Genomic DNA, 21,166 nt, shown 5'->3' with positions numbered 1-21,166 from the left:
AATGTATTTACACCATTTCATCTCTTTCCTGATCAGGTTATGTTTTTTTTCCGTCCCCGTGCCCTTCAACAAGCCACTCTCTTGCATCATGGCCATGCTCGCTGTCTAGGTAGACAGCCAGACCCTGGGATGTTTCGTTAGTTTTTAAGTGCCACTTAGCAAGGGCATGGTGCAGCTTTCCCTCTCCGCATATGTGCTCCATCCACCTTGCAATCAGAGTTTCTGCCTGTCCAGACCCTGAGCGCAGGTGGTCCATTCAAAGCTCTTCATCAGGAGACAAGATGGAACCCAACTTTACTGAAAATGACCGTGCCAGGGGCCATGATGGGTCTGCATGCCCAGAGAATAACAACCATCATTTCAATTTGGAGCATTACAATGACATCGTCTGCAATGGAGAGGTGCTTCAATGTAATGGCTTTTTGAGATTGTTAGGGTTGGATGTTTTTAGCATTTTGAAATATGGTTTTGCTAAATATACGCATTTTTAAGCCATGTTGTCCTCTGAGATGAAAAAGCATCCACTCTGTGCTCTCTCTTCGAGTTCTTGTGTGCACATGAATGAGAATGGACCTCATTCACGAGCCATTCGAAGATTTATGTTTAAGTTGTGCATCAAAGACAGCTTTTAGCATTCACCAATTTATTTGTAACTTGAATTTTCTCTTTATTAAGAGCAAATGAACAAAAAAAAAAAATCAAGTCTCCTATTTTTTTACACAGGAGGGAAAAAATGGAATGAGAGGTTCAGCAGTGTTTTTTATATCTACTAATAATTCTTTAATTTTTACTGATACTATAATACCACACATGCTGATGTCCAACATCAAGACTTAAATGCACAGTATGTAAAATCAGCCACCAGGGGGCTCTCAATCAAAACAATAACAAAAGATGACATCCAGGCTAGCGGGGAATCATGGGCTCTTTGCTAGTCCCCTTCCTCCAGTGAAAACAAACCTGAGAAAGACAATATGTTTACCGACGATGTATCCAAGTTTCATTTACATGACGTTTTTATCACAGCAGCACATACAGCAACAGTACGGCAGCATTCAGTAGCAGCTCCCGCTTCCTTGTGCAGCAGTCTTTGACGTAACATCCGGTGTATCCTTGGCAACGATAAACATCCGGACTCTCCCTCTGCCCTGCAGTCAGTCCATCCCTCCAGACCAGCCAACTGACAACATCCTTTTCCATCATAATCATTACCTTAACATACATCCATCTGTCTCATCATTCATTAGGATCTATCATTAAATATCTAAAACACATATGGTTGTGGCGTGGTCCTTCCTAGTGAAAGTGCTTTAAAAAAATCAAGAGAGATAAAAGGTGGGCAGAAAATAAGAGCAGAAACAGGACAGGTACAAGAGTTCAAAGAAAGATAAAACAGGAGATAAAATGAAGAATTCATAAAAGCTGTCCGATAAAAGAAGGTTTTTAAGAGAGGATTTAAAAGAAGCCTGTGGTTTGAGAGTTTCACAGTCTGAGGGCTTTGACGGCCAAAGCTTGGTCATCTTTGTTTACAAGCCGGATAAAAGTGTGACTATCTTAGTGAACATCAGAGGGAGACAGGAATGATCTTACTGTACAGATCTGTTTGAGTTGAAAGAAACAGGATTTGCCAGAATCTTTAACATGTGCGTCAAAACAAAGATCTGAATTTTAATGTCATGCCCACATTTTGTTGGATGTTGTTGTAAAGTGAACCCAGTTTGCTATGGAGATAAATGGAGGGTTTGACCAAAACGTGCCCCATTTATGGAGGCTGTATTCCTTCAAGCAGGCAGTATGTCAGTAAATGGTCTAAACTGATGGAATCATTGGCTCGGAGAGGAACGTACAGCTGTGTGTCATCTGCATATAAATGATGGGCTATAACATGTTCCTGAATGATATGGCTGAGATTACCAAACCAGACCTTTTACTCATGTATAACATTACTGTGGATGTCATTTTCACCAACACACCAAGATATGGGTGCATTTATTCAACAAACGCTCAATCCTATTTCCACATATGAGGCCAACCAGTTTATTTCCTTATACTTCCCAAAGAGCAGCATTATTGCGCCAACCAAACCATCAATATGTTTAGCTGTCTGTAGGCTTTCACATTGGCAGCTGTGTAGGATCCATGTAAACATCAAGAAAACTAAGGTCTGGCTATAGGACTTTGTCAGGGGATGTAAACATGCTTCATTATACAGAGATGGTAAATTAACAAGCCGTGCTGCAGCTCCACTGTGTTCAATGATGGCCGCCACTTTACTAAGCTCTTTTTGTCCTCCAGGCTTTGCGTCAGCCACTATGAATACCTTGTATTTGAGTGCCCATGTTGTAACACCTGTTTGGTAGATGAAATCCATCTCTGACGGCCAACCTTTAGAATGAAGGAAATTGTTAAGAGATAATTTGGGATAGAAAACAGCAGATCCTTGCTTTGAGATTGTTAAAATATACACTCGGTCTTCAACTGTTTTGGAGTGATTGCCCTATTCTCATGTGTATATAGAGTTATGGTCTTTCCCTCCACTACACACCAATTCAATAGCCATCAATACTCCCTGCAGATTGATGCGTTAACAAGTTATTTGATCCACTTTGCAGATTATGGATTTCATGTCAAACAATGGGTTGTGCATTACTCACCTCTGTCTGGCCTGCAGTGAAGGTGAGGACTGAATCAGCTCCCTGTTCAACCACAGAGTACAACAGAAAATAAAGTATAAACAGGCTGAATGAAAAATGACTCTATGAAAAGTGTAAGAAAAAAGACCCTTAAATGAATTCTAAAACTAGGCAGAAAATCAGATAATTGCTGATAATCAATAAATAGTGATTTGGAATTGTAATACAAATGCAAATACTAGCGTCGGATGTCACAGCTCAGCGCCTGTGGCCCGGGAACCGAGGAGAAAAATAATCTGAGAGAGAGCGAGAGAAGGCATGAAAATGTGGTGTTGGAAAAAACAAGTGGTCTGACCACCAGGGTAATTAGTCAAACAGACCTTTCTCCTCATCAAAAAGGGCCAGCGGCCATGACTCTGCTGCCACATTATCAGCCTCCCCTTTGTCCTCAGAGGTAAACAAGCAAACTAAGGCCAGACAACATCAAAACTAAACTCCAGAAATCCCTGCCTCTAACGAATGGAGAGCCAGAGGGCAGCTTTTCTCTATCAGGTGTGTGAATAACAACAAATTAGAGCGTTTGAAATTGCTGCTATGGCGACAGCACTTTCTGTTTTCCCTCACTTTGCATCTCCTATTGGCTCCGGAGATGTATAATTTTCCACACAAAGAGAAGAGATATGCTAAAGTCAATGTTACTGTAAATCGTGTTCCATTTTAAGTCAAAGCACAGGTTCAATATCAACTGCCCCGAGGAATAATCAGGCACAGAAGGAGTGTTTATGATAAGACACTTAAAGGGCGTTGTTTCCTTTCAAGGCTTTACTTGATGCTGACCCTCTTTCCCCCAGTTTAGCCTCGACGAATGTTGCCCTCCACACTTCAAACACAAACCCACTGAACGCACACTTCACAGAGGACGCCTTGTGTACACTCTTGAAGGTCAAGGAGGTTGTGGCAGGCAGAGCAAACTTGAGGGGAGATTTTCTCATTGACAGACGACATCTGAGGTGGGAATCACACAGGGGGTCTCTGAATTCTCTACCTTTGATGGAGGACCCAGACGGATCGAGTCAAGAATTTCTCCTTTTTAGATAGCCTCCTTTGTACGACTTTCTCAAACATACAGTATGTTTTAGATCATGTACAGTTCAGCCATTTGAACTTTGATCAAACATTCGAGACCAAAAGGAAAATATGCAATCACAGAAAATCAAAAGCTGATATTTAACAACTAGGAAAAAAAGATTGACGTCATTAGGAAATATTCTCACATTCCAGTATTTAGATAGTCAATGCAGCCATGCTTTCGCTAACTATGGGGCTAAAGCTAGCATCATACAAAGAAAGGTTTGGTTGGCTTAAAGGAGTTTTTTTTTGCTCTGAAGTATTTTTAATGGCTAAAAAAAAAAATTTTGCTTGTATCATCAGAGCTTGGCTAGCTCTTCACCCTGATTAATGTTTTTGTAAAGCTAAGCTCTGTTGTAGCTTTAGATCAGGGGTGGGCAACTGGCGGCCACATGCGGCCCCCATCTACCCTCAACGTGGTCTTCAGGTCAATTTTTACATGTTAATTATATTATTACATATTAATATTAATTGGAAACATGAAGAAAACATGATAAAATCTGCCATAAAATCATGAAAACCAGAAATATGCCAATAATAATATTTGATCACTGGTATATGTTGAGTTAAATTTGAGACAAAATTGACTGTAATCGGTTTTTGTACCCTACAATTCAGCCCCCTGGCAGTGAGAATTAAATGAATGTGGCCCTAGCTGTGACCAAAGTTGCCCATCCCTGCTTTAGATGAACCATACAGCAATATGCATGGTATTGATCTCATACAGGTATTCTTGGATATAATGTGACAACTCCCAAATTGTTGATCTATTTCTTGATGTTCTCTTTTCAGCAAAATTGCAGCATCCATCATTTATTTATTTGAACAGGGTATGAAATAGCATTAGCATAATCCATTCATCGTTTATCCAAACTGCTTATCCTGGTTGGGGTCACAGGGGGACTGAAGCCTGTCCCAGGAGTCATTGGGCAAAAGTCGGGGTACACTCAATCAATCACAGGGCTGACATATAGAGAAGAACAACCAGACACACTCACACTCATGGACAATTTAGAGTCACCAATTAACCTAACAAGCGTGTCTTTGGCCTTTGGGAGGAATGGGATAGGAACCCATGGATGCACAAGGAGGACCCACACAGAAAGCCTGAACCAGGAACCTTCTTAAATCTTTGCTTACTGTGCAGCCCAGCCCTAGAATAATGCTCTGCTCAATGCTTCTCTGGTGTATTAACTACGATTTTAAAAACACATTCATTTTGAATTTGTGTAACTATGTGTTTTCATCCTTTCCACTCATACAATGATTAATCTGCAAAAGACAAACCAATAATTTAACACGAGTATTAATAGTGTTGTGCACCACATGCCATTTAATATGCCTCAGCTTTTGCCCACTCCTTCATCATCATAATTAGTACTTCTGGGGCTGCTGGCTGCCAGCTTGTTTGCACCTTGGTCATTCCAACACATTTTGCTGCATGCTTACGCTCTGTATAGAGCTCTTCAGCAAGGCTCTTAGCTTCCGTTGGTACTGGCGGAGTCTATGGGGGCATCTGTAAGCCTGTCAGGGTGTACTCACAGGATTAGCCCCAATAAGGCACAAGATGGTGCAGGGGCTGTATGTGTGAGCATGGGTATATTTACTCTCGCTCTATGCCGCGCCGGTAATGCATGCACCTCAAGTGCCTAGAAAATACCAGCGTATTTGTTTGTTTAATCTGCATATTTTCAGCTCCCCCTTTCTGATCTCCTTTTTGTTCACAGTCAATGAACAAACCTGGGCTTTGGGATGCTCTAATCCTTTTATTAGGCGGCAGCTGGATTTTTGCAGAGGTTTTGGAGGCATGTGACTGTGTCAGTGTGTATGTGAATGTGCTACTTACACTTTTGTCCACCACAGAGTAACCTGCTGAAATAAAAGATTCCCAAATCCAATCATTCATTTAGTGAATGAAATTATCCAATGAATAGTTAGTTAAACATTTTGGGAAAGTTGCTTGTTAGTTACTCGTTCAAGTTTAATTGGGACATTACAACCTTGACTTACATCTGTACAAATTTTACAACAGAAGATTGTTTTTATGAGTGTGTCCAGTATACAGACGAATCAGTTTAAAGACAAAGTGATTGCCTTTAACAGTGCTATCATACTCATTTAGGAAGGAGGCCAGATTTATACAAATGAGACCACATGTGGGCCAACAACAATATGACTCAACACATATAGACTGTATAAAACATGGATGTATGGTCTCAATGATGTCACCCATTGGTTACCATGAGGGTGTTTTAAAGCCCAACTATGGCAGTCATCTTATTGAAAAGATGGTAAAAGAGGTGGAGCCGAGGCAGGCCTGTAGCCTCCTGGCAAACATCTACAACTCAACTACTTGCTGTCAAATAAACCATGCCCCTAATTATGCATAACTTACATAACTTATATCGTTTATAAAATCCAAAACTGATGAGTACAGTGTGTGCCAGTGAAGACATCAACTTTTCAGACCAAGATCTTTTTTTCGTACTAGGCTGTAAACATGTTTATTTCTCCTGTCTAGTTGTGCATTTTAACCTGAGTGTGTATGTAAAGTTCAAGGCTTTTGCAAAAAGCCTCAAGTGGACACTTGAGGAACTGCAATTTCTTTTTTTTACACTTCTGTATTTGCTTCATTTTTTCCACATTGGAGGTTGCTGCTCGCACTCAACAGAAACGGTGAGGCTGATAGCGTATATTTATTACTTCATATTACTTCATATTAGGGTGTCAAACTCAACCAATCTGGGTCTAACTCAAGGGCTAAATGAGGTCATGAGGTATATTGAACAACCCTTAGATTAACCATGTTTTCATCGGAGGAATTAAGTTAATCATGCGGACATAATTTAACTACTTCGAAGAGATTATAAGGAGTTCAAAACAAACCAAAGATAAAAAACACATAAATGAAATATGACATTCAAAATAAATACAAATCGGCATCATATCTCCCTCTGTCTGCGCCATTTTTAATCACTTTCCAATGAAATAACAGGAATTAAAACCAGCCAGGAACTATAATGTTTCTTAAGAAAATCAAAAAAAAAAAAAAATTCTATAACTCAATAAGAACAATAAGAATATTTCAAATGTCATAAACCTTTCAGAAAATCATTTCAACCATAAACAGCCTACCTTCTGAGTACAGGATATAGTGCAGGAGAAGAAGACATTTTTGAAAGCCTCAGCCAGATGTTTGGCATCTTTTTTTCTTGGCATCATCTTCAGTAATGTTTGGGGTTAGGATTATGAGCTGTTGAAACTGTCTAGGTGGAGTGAAGGTGTTCATCACCAGTGAGACGACTCCTGTGTGGGGTTTTGCTCGCCTTCATCACGGAGGAGCGTTGCTCACACAGGTATGTTTCTCCAAATGTGCAGACCATCCGAGCAGCTTGAGGCGGATTTGAGGCAATCGTTTGGAAGATGAAGTGTAGGAGCTGTGCAGCGCCCACTGCCTCATATCACTTTGCCTTGAGTGTGCCATTACATTGGAGTTCTATTAGCTTCACTTGGATGTTTGCAGGTGCTCTTTTTACGTCAACTGCAAACAGATTACTGAGCATGTTCAAATTAAAATAAATCGCTGTATGAACTCAGTGTCAATTGTGCTAAGTTAATCAGCAAAATGTACACTTGAGGATCGGTGGAGACCTGGTTGGTCATTGTTTGGTAACACAAAAAATGCCTCAAGTATGTTAGCTACATCTAGATCTCACACAGGCGCAGCTTGACTTGGAAAAGCTCTCACTGCATCATACATGTCTGTGATCATACTGCCTGTCCAAGAAGCTGGAGGTTTAGAGCACTGAAACAGCAGCTGGGAGTGTGTGTGTGTGTGTGTGGGGGGGGGGGGGGTGCTGGTGCTTGCATTGACTTGTCTGCCAGCTGCTTACGGTGCATTCTGGGTTTTGTAGTATCAGTGGTGTGTGTGCTAAACTCCAGCCAGGCTAGTTATGATAGAAATATGTTGTTTTGCAGCCCATATGAATGACTTACCAGCCTTAGGTTAGACACTAAATTCAAACTTCCAGATTGGTAAATGGTAAATGGACTTGAGCTTGTATAGTGGTTTTCTAGTCTTCTGACTACTCAAAGTGCTTTTACATCACATGTCACACCTACACAGTCACACACTGATGGTAGAGGCTGATATGTAGTGACACCATCAAAAGTAACTAATCCCATTCATACACAGCCGACTAAGAAATTTGGGGTTAAGTGTCTTGCCCAAGGACACATCGGACATGTGTCTGCAGGAGCTGGGGATCGAACCCCCGACCTTTTCGGTTGAGAGACGACGACTCTACCAACTGAGCCCCTGGGTATTCTGCTAGTTCTCTTTGGGCTCCTTTCGTAAAACAGACCGGACCGTTTTGTTACATTATTAATACAATCAAACACAATAAAGGGCCACACCGGTAGTGTTGCCATTTGTTTGCTAAAAGCTTAAATGTGCTTTAATTCTTTGCTAACTATTTTAAAAAAGCTGGCTGCATCTTACATTTGACATTTTCGGATGCATTTTTCATTCTGTTTTCCATTAACTTCCACACAATATTAAAATGCAAGATGTCTGAATCTTGCTTGAGCTATGTAATCCATCACAGTGAACAGGGACTGTATTCATTTGTGTCAAAGTCACATTAATTTTAAAAAGTAATGCATTTTAAATGCACTAACTTCTGATAAAAGTGTAACTTTGGCTACTTTATTTCTGCATGAAAATAACTGAAAGCTATACAGTAGAGACTAAACGAATGGTAAAATATTACATAACATAAATTAACAGCATTGCACAATGAATGCAAATGAAAGGGAAGGGATTTGTTGAAAAGGAAAACTTGAAAGATATGGTGGTGCCATCTTTCTACACAATGCCCTTTTCCTCAAGCCTGTGAAGGCCTGAGACAAGTTAAGCGACATGCCAAGGCCGCGCGGCCACAAGGGGGACCGTGCCCGAGACCCCATCTCCATAAATTAACCGGATGACGAGGCACGTAAGCGTGCTTGTTAAAAGTGTAAATGAATGAAATTAAAAGGAGGGATGGATGGGTATGCAGAGGAATGGCATACGACTTGTAGGTGAACAAAGGGAGAGAAAAAAAAAAAGGAGATGGAGGGATGGGGGATACTTGCGGTGGTTGGTTACACCGATACGCCCACGTGGATCTGTCCAGGGGATTGGGATCAGATACTTCATTTGAGCAAAGCCACGCAACATCAAAGACATTCAAATGAAGTAGTCCTCTATTGCAAATTAAGCTCCAGGGGTGTGTGTGTGAGTGTTTCTCTGTGTGTGCATCTTGTGTGAGTTTCTGTTTGTGGCTGAGAGGGGTGAGAAAGTGACAAAGTACAGGAGAAAAAAAAAAAAAATCAAGGGAAGAAGAGGTTGAAAGAAAAAAGGTATAAGCTCTTTATCCGTATCTAAAAGGAGGCATCTATAAGAGGTGTGTCTGTGTAGAAATCACTGCAATCTATATGATGCTGAGTAACAGTAAGCAATGCGTGCCCTGGTGAGGAAATGTAGCACTTTCATGGTGGATTCTCAGCAAAAAAAAAAAGTACACATTTCACTCTGAGAGGATGCTTTGATGAGGTCCCGTTCTCCTCTAACCTTCAACAGGAAAGCATTCAGACCGGCTGTATCTTAAAAGCGCCATGTTTCCTTTTATCGGCAACCACGTCACCTTGACCACGCATTTTCCACAGCTCCCCCACTGTCGACATAGTAACATATACCATGAGGCAGCTTTTGGAGCCTTCTCGCCGTTGTGATTGGATCTTCTCATTCATTTTCCCGAGTTTGTATTTAACAATAAGGAAGTGGGATTTGGAAGGGGCTTTGGCGCGGAGAAGTAATTCTCACGTTCCTTCCAGTATCTCCCCCCCCCCTGCGCCTCCATAACGGATCAATAAGCTTTTAATTGATCAGCTCGGACCTCCTGCGAGGGAGCTGAGTATCTTTATTCAGGGAGGCTTTTTCCACAGGAGCCATTCATAAAAACTTTTATGTGCTACAAGGGGCAAATCTTGACATCAAAAAAAAAAAAAAAAGGAGGACATTTCACATCTTTCTGACTCGGAACAGCGCTGGTGCCGGTCAGCTGCGGAAGGTGATAAGATTTGTGTTTTTTTATTGGGATATAAAAACTGTCTCATCCTGGGCAAATAGGCTATTTCATTATTAAGCACATTGTTCACTGGTCCCTCAGTGGGTATATTATCATATCTAAGGGAGGCCTTAAGCAGGTGCTAATCTGCTTAGGTGCTTTAACATTTCTGCTGAGTGTGTGATATGAAATTTCCCTCCATTTTTTTCTCCCCCCCAACCAGCCACCCACCCCTCCGAGTTCAAAGCAAAAACGTCCACTAAATGGGCCAGTGATGAGTGTCTGTGGGGCGTAGTTACCTGACAGAGAGAGAGAGAGAGAGGCTTAAATTCCTTTTGCTATAAATGTTTATTTCCTGCCAAAGATTAAAGAAAGTAAATAGGTAAATACAACTGTTTTGACTGGCACACACCTTGCCTAATACACTCTAATCCCTCGGGGGGGGTTTGAACAGCATCTCCTCGTCACATGCGACATACGTCCGACTGGCCAAAGAAGAAAAAAAAAAAAAAAAAAAAAACTTTCCCCACGTTGTGATATCTCGCGCAGGTAATACCATCCCGTCACAGCTTTGCTCCATCAAAGCAGAAACGCTATCTATTTACAACAGAGACAATTGCAGGATTTTTTGAGAAAGGACATTTTCAGCACACACACACACACACACACACACACACGCACACGCACACGCACACGCACAGTAAATCCTCATATCCGTGTGGAAGTTACAGAGGAATTTTAGGTGCTTGAGGAACGCACCTCTGAGGTTTGGACCTGTAGATAAACCCCGCGAAAGGAACTAATCTTTTAGTAATTTACACAAAACCTTTTTACCGCCGTCGAGCATCTCCCGGCACGATTAGCAAAAGGATTTATTTTTATATTCACCAGGCTGGGAATTAATATTTAAGTCCCCCCGGTACCAGCATTGTGTCATTTGGAAGCTGATAAGTGTACGGATGTGTCTGTGAGATTTCTCTGCACTTGCTCATGGCGCCGAGAAGGTAATCTTCCTCTGTCTCCAGATGAGACGCCTGAATTTATTGTGCCATTTTATGAGTTTTCTAATAAAATAGACTCCTTATTTTTTTTTTAAAAGAACAATCCAGGATAAGGAAGTGTCTTCACATTTTAGTGACCTGTGCGGAGCATTAAACAGCTGACACCCTTTTTTTTTTTGGAATAGGAAGGAGGCGCCTTGTTGCGTTTATAATCTGCTCCGGTGAGCAACAATCGTTTTCTCATCAGCTTTATAGTCATGAATTAAAAGTAAACACGAGGCATGTTAAAACACAGAATGCATGGAGGGTCATGAGCAGGTTAGACTACCTGTGTTTACCAAGGCAGCACCTTAAGTCAGCCAATTCCTCCCGTGTGTGGCTCCATTCCACTGTGGATAGACTCCGCATTGATTGGTTGTGTGCACCCATTACTGGAGACTTAAAGGTCTTTAGAGGGCATCAAGCTTGTAGGAGAGAGAAAACAAGCAAGACCCCCAGAGATCAGGAAGAAAACGCTGTTATGGAAATTGGCTCCAGGCCTGGTGCATTATTTGCACGTTGATGGTGGCAATGGCATATACAGTACGCGCACGATTGAACATAAATGTAGGTTAATTTGCAACTGCACTTAAGGCCTCAAGACAGAAACCCATTAAAGTAAGTTTTTATGACATGATTGTTTTAATCAAACACTTATTTTACTGTAGATTTGTTTTTTCATAAAACAGGTTGGTCCCATTTGCCATTGTGTTGGAATAAAAAGGAACTGGACCCTAAGTGCAGCGCTAACAGAAGAATGGTTTATTGTAACAAAAAGGTCAAAAGGGAAAAATAAGGCTTGTTTCCTTTCTTCACAAATCTCCAACTCAAAAAGTGCATCAAAAAAAATCCAATCCTGGGAACACGGGTAGGTCGACGTATGAACTGACAACTAGGGGGAAGGAACACTGAAGTACCAAATGGACACCGGTGTCATCAGACACAGGTGAGACTAACGACACAGGTGAAGACAATCAGGCCAATCAAACTGGAGGGAAACCAGACAAAGGGAGGAAGGAAGACAAGACAAGAAACACTGTGGACAAGAACTACAAAATAAAACAGGAAATCACAACTAAGCTACAACAAAAATGAACAGACAAGCTAATCAACGGCTAATCACGACACCATTGAGATTAAGAACCTCTTGTCCATTTGGTTTTTTTTTAGACGTGCAATTTTGATACACCTTGGGTTTTATTTTTGTAGGTTTACCTGTTTAGGTTAAGCCTTGCGCTTCTGGACTCCTTCACAAATACAAATATGTCTGTAATGTCATACTTTTGGTTTCCCAAGAGACACTCTTTATCAACCAACCAGAGGAAATACTAAGGTGCACGTTCCAAAATCCAATTCAAATAGCTTCAAGTTAAACCCTCGTGAACCGATAGCAACACAACTGGTAGCCATCTTGGTTGTCTTTGAAAAACACCTTGTTGACTCTCCCTGCCCAAGATTGAGATTCGCCTGACCTGAATGATGGCGGCTGGAAATCTGTCAAAACTGGAAGGGAACAAGAGGGAATGAAAGATGTATTTTTGTAGTTATTGAACCAAGGAAGTGCAGAAAAAGTAGGAAAAATAATTAAATGCAGGGTTTGGGTTTCCTGTAATGACATGCATGTGGGTTGATACATTTATGGAAGAATGCCTGTTCATCTTGTTGTCATTGACAGATCAGTAGAATTGACTAAAAACAGCCATATGATTGACTAATCTCAGATTAAATGTCAATATGTTTGCTATCCTTTGAGATAGGCTGACTGGTTGTAGCGCCGTCATTGTTCCTTTCAGCAACTTAATTGTGTTGTAAAAAAAAGTTCTTTATCGTGATTTAAAGGATGTGGAAAACACAAAGATAAGACTCCCAGAAAATGTTGGTTAAAAAAAACGGCGAGTCTCGTCATTATGGAGGACAGTAGTCGCCCTGTAAATACAGATGGAGAACGTCCTCTGTGGTTCTGATGGAACTTTATTACAGTAAGAGTAAGATTATGTTATCAGGCTTGAGACTTCCTTTACAGAAAGCCAGCTCTTTAACAAACTGCGGTTGTTCCAGTTTGACTGATAAAGACATTTGACTGACAGGGAGGGTCAAGTGAAAGACGCTAATGAGTTGCACTATGGGAATTGTGGGATTCAACTTTTTTTTTTTCTTTTTTTTTTAAAGCTTTTAGGAACCTCAAGTGTTCCTTTTTTTTCGCCCCAACTATCTAGAGGTACAGTATTAAATCTCAGGCACACCATTTTAAATTGTAATAACCACAATTATCCTTGAACTCACACTTCAAGCGGGAAAAAACGGCACAAAGGGAGGAGGTAGAGGAACATTAACGAGTCTCACGCCAGCCTTTGTCGCTGTGATTCTAGCTGAATCTCGTACTGCACTCCAAACGCCAGGGGCAACCCATAAAGTGCTTTAAAATAATAAAGACTTTTAAAGTGGCTATTAAAGTCAATGTCGCTTCAGATTAACACATGCGCCTTGGTGTGTGCGTCTGCGCTCGGAATAGACATGACGCCTCATTTATTAAACACGTTCACTGTTACACTGTTAGTGATTAAATGCATCAGCCACATGAGCGCGCACACAAAAACAATTCAAGTCTTTTCATTTAGGAAAAAAAAATGGAAAGTTCACTCCTCCAGCTGTATCACATTTACCTCCGTTATCACCATCATGGTGGGTTGATTATCATCATCATCATCATCATTGTTGTCATCCATCATCTTTCTCTTAACATCTTGCTCTCAGTCTTGACGAAGAAAATTCTAATTGAACTGAGGACAAGAGACACAGGCAGAGCAGGGAGGGCTTTTCTACATCAAGGTAGCACTCTGACATAGGGGAAGATTTTTTATGCTATATTTACTTTTAGCACCTTTCTTACTGCATCAAATGTTTTCTGTCTTTGCATTTTTCTATCGCTTTTCCCCTCAATTATCTTCGATTCAAGCTACAATCCCTTTTATGTGTTCACACTTGCACAAAACGTCTGCAAAAATTCACGACATTTTCAGGGTGACCAGCGTGTGTAAACGCAAACAGCCGACATTTTTCACCCCGAATTTTTCCTGCCACCCCTTTAGTAAGTTTTCTTTGTGAATGCAGAGTGCTACGTATCAGGCAATATTCCAGAAAAATTCCCTCTAGGAGGTGGTGGTGACGTTTCTATACTACGAATTGCGCATGAACCATAGAATGTGCGCGATGTCCATATATGGAATGAAACTGTCATTATGTGTTCTTGTGTCTTTTTTGATACTTTGAATGCAGCGAATTAGACATAGCATTGATATAAAGGCAAAATGTGTCATCTTAGCGTCAGACTCTGTCTGCATTATTGTTTTTACTTAATGTCTTTCCTCTTTAAGGCACATTAGCGCCCCCATTCCCCAGTGTTTGGGTGGTGTTATTGCAAAAGAGGAGATATTGGTGTACATGGCCTGGGTTCTAGAATTTTTATCAAACATATTTTATATTTACATTGAATCAAATGATATTGTTATTCTAATTGTTTTAGCGCCCAGGCCTAAGTCTGGATGAATATTTATGAAAATGTTGAGGAGTGCATATGTGAAAACAGCCTATATTTATGATGCTGTAATTATGTACTCTGCCACCTAAAGCCTCCCCTCCTTTCCCCTCTTCATCTCCTTTGTCACAGATATTCCTTCTGTCTGCTTCTCATGTTTTTACATCAGGCCTGTTCCTGATATATGGATTGCATACGTTCACTTGAATCTGACAAATATATGTGGATCTGACACTTCCCTCCACAAATCAGCACAATCACGTCATGGAGTGACACAAAGGGTGGTGATGAACATGGCTGACACATACATAAACATAGTGACAGTGATTACCCTAAGTCTCTTGCGTCGCCCAATTCAGAAAGACAGTGTTGGCGAGTGTGAATTCATCTTTTGCAGATGTGAAGACAGGGGCGGTAGTATCCCACATCTGTCTCTGTTGGCATTTACAAGCTCCCATGAGACGAAGGGAGGGAGGGAGAGAGAGGAACCAAGGAAGGGTGATGAGAAGTCGTATGAAAGAAGAAGAGAGATCAGATGGATTCATAGTGGGCGAGTGTTGATTACTTTTCCATATGTCGGTTTTGTCTGATTTCCTCTGACAAGAAGCCTCTTTTAAGTGGATTTCAGGATGACAGGTCCTGTGAGTGAAGGATAAAATGAGAAAAGAAGAGACTTTGACAAAAGATTATGCACATATAAATGGATAAAGCCATTTGAAACTATCTAAGGCACTCCGAGTGATTGAGAGAAAGTAAATTCACTTGAGTGCACTTGAAGTGCTAGCTATAGCATTTTTACACATCATTGCATGTCAGTGCTGATGTTGTCTGATACATTTCCATTCTAGCGACAATTAACATAAAGATTGGTTCCTTTTATTAACATTGTTTAGTCAACACTATGAACTGTAAATATTAATGGACGAAGTCAGAGTGACGTCACACATCTGTTACAGCAGGGGGCTCCAGAGGCTCATCGCCGGCTGCTTTCTGAAAATCTTGTCTTAGAGCTTGAGTGGGTTTTAAGCCTCCTGACAGACCGTTACATTACGCCTACCTGCCAATCAGGTCAGCTTCACGCCTTACTATGGAAAACACGCATCGTTCATAAAATCAAAAAGGATGCATTTTATGTCCGTATAGACAATTACTAATCAGACAAATATCGTAAAAGGCTGTAAACATGTTCATTTCTGCTGTTTTTGAATGCGATGTGTATGTGACTCTTGGGGCTCAAGGAGCCAGCCTCAAGCGGACCCTCGACGTACTGCAGGATTTTGCACTTCCGTATTTGCTTCATTTTTCAACCCCGGAGGTCGCCGCTTGGTAAACACATGAAACGAACAGAATGCAACTTCCGTCCACCAGGGGGCTCTCAATCGAAACAAAAGATGGCATCGAGGCCGGCAGGGAATCATAGGGGAGATTCTCTCTGCTACTCCCCCTCACCCCTGATGATAACACTCTCTGAGTTGTGAGTCACAAACAGACCTGAGGAACAGAATATGTTGACATAGGAGCTAATGTATCCAAGTATAATTTACATGACGTTTTTAACACAGCGGCACATACAGCAAAAATACAACTTTCAGTAGCAGTTCCCGCTTCCTTGTGTAACGGTCTTTGATGTAACATCCAGTGTTTCCACGGCAACAATGAAGGCGTCTCGGTACAACTATAAAATTGAGGATTTCTGTGGCTTTCAAAACTGTTGGAAATATTTGAGGTAATTTAAGTACTTAACAAAAAACTATATATATATAGATTTAGTCTATTTTTAATTACTTAAGGTATTTTAGTGAAAAATTCTAATAGAATTCTACATATTGTACCTTTACAGCTATAAATGTGGAATCTACACAGGATTTTAGATGTATTAGTGTTGTTGTACCTGTGACTGGTCTTGGTCTTGAGACCACTTTTTGAAGGTCTTGGTCTTGTCCTGGAATCGAAAGCATTTTTACTCGGTCTCGGTTTACTTGTCTCGGTCTCAGAATGGGCGGACTCCAAATTTTAAATCAAGACTGGTCATCACTGTGATCAGAAGGTAAACGCCCCTTTTTAAAAGAACAAAACAATAATAACTTCAGTTCATTTATAGTGAGATTTGTTTCTCCCAGTTACCGTTGCAACCTTTCCAGTGTTAACCTACTGTCAAAATGAGTGGCACGCCCCCTACACACAAGTTGATGATTTTTCATTGATATTTATTTTGTCTCAATCCCGATCCCTAAATGTCTTGCTCTAGTCTCGGTTAGTGTGGTTTAGACTACAACACTACTATTATTTTAAAAAAAACTCATTGTTTTCAATGCACCGAAGATTAAATGAATTTTTAAAAACACAACCACGAATGTGTGCTCCTGTATGTTGTTCTTAAAAGTTATAAACTAAAGCTTAACTTCCAAGCGTATGCAGTAATGTGTTATTTATAACATACGGTATCTGTGCAGAAGTGTTAAAAAGCTTCCTACTTACAGCTCTAACAGTGTGGGCACCACAGCTCCTCGCCTCACATGCAGCGGCTGCAGCCAGTAAATGAGTCCTCGCTGTGCTGGTGCCCAATTTGACACAAAAAGCCCAATCAAACCCCTGCCCCTCTCTCTCAAAGGTCACAAGCACTTTAATGGGGAACTCCTATTCAGCGGGGGAAAGTGGTGAGATGAGGGAAAGTGAAAAAACCCCAGCAAGGCGACTTCCTGCTTTCCCCCCCACCCCCGTCTGCTGCACAAGCTGTATTCAGAAAGCATCTCGGGAGGATATAACGATCTCGAAATCAAGCCTCGCACATGAGTCATACAACCAGCCGAACCCCCCACCCTCGTCCTCTTTTCTTTTCCTTTTTCTCTCTATAAGCAAACAAAAGTGTTTTGCTTTTCATCTCATGTGACGTTAGGGAATAAAAGAAAAAGAGAGTTACATGAGAAGAGGATGTGTAAGTGTGTGTGTGTGTGTGGGGGGGGGGTTATTTTGAGAAGGTGGGAGGGTTTTTTACATGATTAGGTGTGGCATTGACAAATGAGAACCCCTCTTTCTTCCTCTCCACAGTGCTGACATGCTGCAAGAGTGAATGTGTGGGCGGGTGTCAGGGTGATGACGGCTGCATGAATTTGTGTTTTTAAGTTTGCAAAAGATCTAAACTGCATCAGGTTTTTATTCAAGATGTTAAATAATTCTTTCATTCAGATGATGAATTAAATGCTAAAGAAGTGGACTTAAGACAGATTTATTACCAATTCAGTTCAATGAAAAGTATAGAGACTTAAACTCTGAGGGATTTCAGAGCATAAACCTGGCTGTAAAGATCAACATGTGCGTTAACTTTTGCTTGATTTGATGTAATCATGCATTCATCACACAGTGTTCCTGTAGGCGCCTGCAGATCCCACGCTGCATCATCACACTGTGTACTGTACACTCTGAACAAAAAAAAAAAGAAAACACGTGTATGCTCACCAATCCTGCTGTGTGTGAGACTGTAGTTGTAGATTTTTAAATGCAGCCTTCCTGCCGATTGATCCCCTCGCTTCCCCTGCAGGCCTCCCAGACAGATACAGTGGGGTGGGAAGAAATGTATCAGCAGGAATCTAATTGCTGCAAAAGCTTTCCCGTTCACTTCTGCATCCAATTTGAGCTTGTTTTTTTTTTTTTTTTTTTTTTCTTTTTCTTTCTTCTTTAAGGGGTTATTTGTATCTAATATTTGTAAAACATATTCGTGGCTCTCTGTCATTAACTCTGGCTAATTGCAGCCCATTAGCTTCACAGGAGACTTCCCTTTTATTTGGGAAAATTAGGGAGGAAGTTTATTTGCAAAGATTGGGTTTGCTCAGCATCTTGTGTTTTTCCTCTAAAAGCAGCAAAACATGAACTGGAGGTGGGGGAGGGGGGGGGGGGGGGGGGGCACGACTTGAATATCTTTTCAGAATCAGTTCTGCACTAATTGCTGATCCGGGAGATTGGAGGTCCACCAAAGAGTCACTGGTTCTTCTTGCTTTAGGGGAAGTGTTCTCATTGGGATTAGTTACTTCTGATGGTCACCTCTAGCATCAGCGTGTGAATGGTTGTGAAAGTGTATTGAGCTTTTTGTTACAAGTCAAACAGTATCAACAGACACAGTGGTGTTAAGTAAATAGGGAGTAAATCTTTTCAAGTAATCGTCTCTATTTAAGTTGTGTATCTCTGACTTGAGCATGTGTTTCCTTTTGTGTCTGCACAACTGTTAAATACACCAACTACATCAGCAGACCTTTTTTTTTTTTGTTGCCTCTGTAAGCCCCCCGTCGCCCCTCCCCACCCTCCTGTCAGAAGATTGGACTGCACAAGCCTCACCCAGAGCGCTCGCCTGGGTGTCGCTCCTTTTCTCTACCTCCCCCCCCCCCCTCCTCCACCACCACCACCACTCTTTCTCTCCCTCTTCTTTTCCTCTCTCTCTCTCTTTCTTTCTTTCTTGTTTGTTTTGTTTGAGTCCCTCTCCTCTCTTCATCCTCTCTTCCAATAAGAACAATAGGTTATGGAACGCATTTTCCTGCAGCATTACTCACAGGCACCAGCCGCCACATGCCATTAGGCTCAGCCGAGGGAGAGGAGGGTTTAGAAGGCGGCGGCGGCGGCGGCAGCAACGGCGAATAGCATGTCTGCCATCTTGTGGTGAAGACACACTACTAAAAAAAAAAAGAAAGAGTCAGAGAGAGAAAGAGAGGGGATATTGGTGTTCATGAGCTGGGTTCTAGATGGCAAATCTCCATCTAATTTGACAAAAGCAAGGCAGAATACTTGTTTGTGAAGTTGTTGTTTTTTCCAGCTGAACAGGTATGATTGGATCGGGCTCGGATTCGTGCTGTCGTCAAGTCAGGTTCTATTCAGAAATATGGCAGCGGTACACAGTCAAGATCATGGGCTGTTATTTTGAGACATATTTCATAAAGGTACAGATCCACTAAGCCCAGTCAGGATTTTATTTTTTCACACAGTTTACTCGTTCTTTACTCAAATTAAAACACGAACACGTTGTAAGAAATAATCTCACACACACTGAGATTTGAATGAAGTTCAATTCCAAATGTGGATTTTGAACCTCAGAAAAAATGCTTCACAGGGGGCGGCTGTGGCTCAGTAGGTAGAGTCGTCGTCTCTCAAACCAGAAGGTCGAGGGTCTGATCCCCAGCTCCTGCAGCAACGTGAGCGATGGGTCCTTGGGTAAGACGCTTAACCCTGAATTGCTCCCTCAGCTTCATCTGTGGCGTATGAATGCGAATGAATCGGATTAGTTACTTCTGATGGTCTCACTACATAGCAACCACTGCCATCAGTGTGTGAATGGGTGTCAATGGGTGGGTGTGACATGCGGTGTAAAAGTCAAGTCATACAAGCTCAAGTCCATTCACCATTTACTTTATTGATACGTTCTTACACTGAATTAAAAACAACTCTCCCATTAAAAACCAATCTATCTCTCGAGATTTGACAGTTGCCGATCAGTATCATTAATACAGACGTAATGCAGGTATGAAATGAGATTTCAGCCCATATCGGTAGAAAAACCTCCCGCCATCTGGAACTTAAGGATTCCACCAACTGTTTGCTTCAACAAGCTGGTGTGTACCTCACAGTTTTTCTCATTTGGCCCGCTGCAAAATAAATGAACCAATATTGATGCTGTTAGATGAGCTAATCATTAAGTACTCAATATGTTTACTCCAGTTTTGCCGGGGTCTACGTGTAGATAAAGGTTGTTAAATGTCATTAATGACTTTGCCCTCTGTTCAGTTCATCTCCATTGTTCCACACTTGTATGTGCGTTTTGACATTTGCGCTTGACACGGTGATGAATCGTGCGCGTCGGAGGGCAGCCGGCTCACGTTGAATGGTGACTGAGTGATTCTTGAAATATGCTCTAAAAATGAAGTATTGTCTTTTGTTTGCATGAGGCTCTTTGAAGTAAAACACACGAAGCATAACACTCATGTCACAAACTCCTGTTTCAAGTGATAGGAGTGATCATTTGTAGCGGTATCGACTGCACAGACATGATGCGAATCCTGACGTCAACTGGATTAATAGTCCATTCCCTGTATGGCCGTATATGACCGTCATTACCATTTTACATTTATAAGGTTCTGTCTGCTTATAAATCCAGGAGGATGAATCCATCCCAGCACCTGAGCTTGTGTGGCAGACATAATGAATGACACGTGCCCTCAGAGGAAATTTTAATATAACTTACCTGCTCTTAATTCACTATTTATAGGCCCAGACATGAGAGGCCTAGTTAAGTCAAATACCTCCCTGAAACCGTTGGAACATGACTGATTTGTTACTTTTCTGACGCTTCAAGCTACACTCAGTTATTTTACGAGTGTATAGTGATTTTCAATGAGCCAAACTCCCTAATGAGAGGTATCAAAGCGAGTGTTTTTGCTTATGATGGCTGATGTAAAACACCTGCTGTAACATCACAACTTGGGCTCGTGGCCAAAAAGCACAACTCGCCCTGCAGTCCTGGATGGCCATCAAAAGAGGACACTTAATATTCAGAAGGATGTGTTACTGGACGAATGTTCAGCTTACTAGTAGAGTAGGCAGTCATGCAGTTGACTTAGAGTGTAGTTGATGAAAAATATGTACTTGAGGTGATTTCCCTTAAAAGTGATCCTGGCAATGGAGCATCCAAAAGGCACAATTTGCCCTCTCTTTATTGTTTGTTTGTCATTCATGTTTCCA

The 21,166-nt window shown here is 41.3% G+C and overlaps 1 protein-coding gene across 1 annotated transcript in view; it reads left to right on the top strand.

The window, feature by feature from the left end:
- The first annotated feature begins 1,356 nt into the window (after positions 1-1,356).
- Positions 1,357-21,166, top strand: part of tm4sf5 (transmembrane 4 L six family member 5) — a 394,180-nt gene continuing 374,370 nt past the window's right edge. The window contains exon 1 of the mRNA XM_061030908.1: positions 1,357-1,367. The gene's annotated coding sequence lies outside the window, so the exon portion shown is untranslated. The remainder of the gene's footprint in view (positions 1,368-21,166) is intronic.

The sequence above is a fragment of the Labrus mixtus genome, chromosome 23, assembly GCF_963584025.1.
Source record: "Labrus mixtus chromosome 23, fLabMix1.1, whole genome shotgun sequence".
NCBI lineage: Eukaryota > Metazoa > Chordata > Actinopteri > Labriformes > Labridae > Labrus > Labrus mixtus.
Note: the sequence above shows the minus strand (reverse complement) of the source record. Positions and strands in the feature narration are given on the sequence as shown.